The sequence below is a fragment of the Berghia stephanieae genome, chromosome 2 (assembly GCF_034508935.2).
Source record: "Berghia stephanieae isolate SIO BIC M18660-M18661 chromosome 2, UCSD_Bste_1.3, whole genome shotgun sequence".
NCBI classification, from domain to species: domain Eukaryota; kingdom Metazoa; phylum Mollusca; class Gastropoda; order Nudibranchia; family Aeolidiidae; genus Berghia; species Berghia stephanieae.
The window spans coordinates 40,950,002-40,953,281 of NC_088361.1; positions in this window are offsets into that span (position 1 = coordinate 40,950,002).

Below are 3,280 nucleotides of genomic sequence, written 5' to 3' on the forward strand. Positions count from 1 at the left end.
CCAATTTAAACATGGCGATCGGAAGTTAGAGTGTTTTGACTTCAAGGGAAGCAACCGTGGATGATATGTGCGTGACGTCAGCGACATTCGGTCTATAGTACAAAACTAATTTCCATTTCTCTTCGTTTGTAATCTATGGAAACCTGAAACGAATAAAATGCAAGGGAGCTTAAATACAAGTTATTTCCACGGAAATTCTCAGATCGAGGTCCCATTTGTTGTCGTCTCTTCTGTTCTCATTATTTAGAATAGACATGCTAGGTCACGAAATGTGACAACATTCTTGATGGGAATTAGTTGAAGGATAAGAGTGATGACTTAGACTGGAAAACAACGTTTGATGTGCTCAGTCCAAACATCATTTTGTCATTTTCAGCAATAATACGCTTTAGCTTCATAATATAAACTTGAGCTTTTAAACGTGATCTTTTATTTAGCGCGATCTTCACTTAACGTGCTCAAAGCGCTTTACAAGGTGTCCTTAGTCAACAGCAACACGTAACATGTAAGACTGGACATGACGCTTATTAGGTGATATTACAAATTTTTTTTCCCGACAAAGTCATCGATGTTATCGGCCAGGTACTCATTATACACTTGGATACGGTCAGCGTATAAGAGTAAAGAGCTTTTGTTCTCCCCGAGGACTCAAGTGTGCGCCGCTCAGACCTGAACCTTCCGATCCGATACTATATGTGGTATGAATCACAAGATCAATTACGATGAATCCCAGCTTGTAAACAAATTCTTACACCTGTAAGCTTTTAAAATCTCGTTTATGAGAGTTTTTTGACAATCTGGGCTTATTGTAATCAATCCGTATAATATGATGCTGCTAAAATGGAAAAAAAATTGTTTTATCAGTGAATGGCAAAAATGTTACATTTGCAAATGGATCGTCGCCTTGTCAACATCATATGATGATATTGACAACCCACTGTTGATATGGTCTTTGAGTTGTCTGTCTGGATAACCATGATGAACTCATTTCTAAGTCTTGATGAGTTTGTTCATTGATGTGTACCTATAATTTACCTCTGCACGGCATGGACCTAGTGAAAGAAGAGAAATAACTCACTTCATTTATTGTTATTATATTTGTGGCTATAAATTCAATTGCTAACAACTTCACTGTAAAGCAAATTATGCACAAGAAACAACATCTGAACCAGACCGAACCGTTACAATAGAAATAGTAGTTGTAAGCAGTCATAATGTTATTGTAGAAGATTAGATGAGTTGACATGTAGTGGTTAAGATCGGTTGGGATTATTGTCATATATTATTTAATTTAAGTGAATCCGAAAAAGAACCCTGGGTGATTAGGCACTTCAGAATATGATAATAATAACAAGAAATGAAATAAATATAACAACTACATGTATCATTGGAACGTACGCATGCCTAATTATGTCTTTATTACATTATTTTCTTAACTTTCATCTGTTTTTGATCCTTAGTAGTTGCAAGAGAGGACGAACTCAAGATGGACATAAGGAACAGAGTGTGTAGGCTCTTCCTTGGCCAGCCAATTCTTCTGAGCTGACCTTTTGCCGATCGAGCACTTGTCGGGCAGGGCTGCAGATGGTGTGATAGGAGAAGAAATGTCAATTGTATTGACGCTCTTTCGGATCTATTGATTGAGGAATTGAACAACATTCGTCAGGAAATTATACAACGTTATATCCCCTCCATTAAAATCATAATACAGGTTGACACAGAGAGCAGAGACCGACATAATAATAAGCGCTACTTAATGCTGAAACATTTTGGTGAAGGGCAATGTAAATGTTGCTGCTCGAAGCTCGAAGGAATAAATAACAATGCGAAGTTGAATGTAAGCTTCAATTTAATATATGAAAACAGATAAAAATGGACGTTTCGTGTTTCCCCTTTATCAACAAAACAGGATGAATGAAACACCACAGACGAATTAGTAATGTGTTAGTGGTGTTGTTAAGATGAATAAACAAAAACAGGTGAAGGATAGGGAATCCGGGAGCTCTTTTCAATGACATATTAATTGGTAATTGTGATGATTGGAAAATATTGAAACTTATATATAATTACAAAGAAATAAACTTTTAGATGAGCGAATAAATTAATTTGATTTTAATTTTAAAAAATAAAAAAGTTACACCAGTTCAAAAAGTGGAAAATATCAAATAATTGTATTTGAAACTACTTATTTGACTGGCAGATGGCGTTGATTGCAGACAGGCCTATTGTCTATTGAGAAATTTCTACTCATTTCATTTCTTGACAGCGTCATATAGCACTTTTAGCTTGAGTTCACGACTCATAAAGAAACAACTGATAACAGTTCCAATGGCTGCAATCATTGACATCAAAAATAATGAAAGTGAATATAATAGCTTTAAAAAAGAACGGAATACCAAACACGAAACGTTTCGGACCCAAAACCTTTCTTCAGCCAACAATTAGAACATAAATACATTACGTAAACATCCCAAATAGTCAGCCTTCTATCTGGGTTGTTTAAGTCATGTATTTAAATTTTAATTGTTTTATTTTTGTTGACTGAAGAAGGTTATAGAGACTGAAACGTTCTGTAATTGGTATTTCGTTTTTGTTTTTTAAGCTGCTATATTCATTTATTGTTTATTACCTTTTACAGTCCACAATTTCCAGCAGCTTAGTATCACTTCAAAATTCATAGTAGGCTTGACATTAGAAATAATATTATTGTAAATGGGGAAGTACAGATTTGTTTGGTTAAAAGTGAGATCGAGGGCAACAAAAACCAACCATTTTCCTGTGCTGTGTTATTTCTGTTTGTACGGGCATTACTACATATCGGTCACAATGGTGTCACAAAAATCAGCAAGACTCACCACTATTGGTGTAAAAATTAACGTCACGCGTATAAAAAATATCGTCCCAGGAGGTCTTCAGCGGGCAGATATGTTCGAGAAATGGAGGGGTTCTGGTATTTCTCGCCTTTTTCTCATCAACATTCTTCCAAATAAGATTTATCAGAAAAAATCACCTGGGCAGTGATGACCATCTCATTCATCGTTTTCTACTGTCCCATCAATCACTGGGTTCTCTCAGGAATTTGACTCCATTAAAAGGAATTAGACTCTCCCCAGAGAGGAACCTGCTGATTGTAGAGAGCGATTGAGAGATTCCGGAATGTTGGTATTGCTTATAGCCATAAATCTTAGATTTGCATCGCAAAGGGATTCCTGTCTTTATCCTCACACGCCAGTCACATGATTTGCCCAGATAATTTGGAGGGTTGATCAAATATTCACGG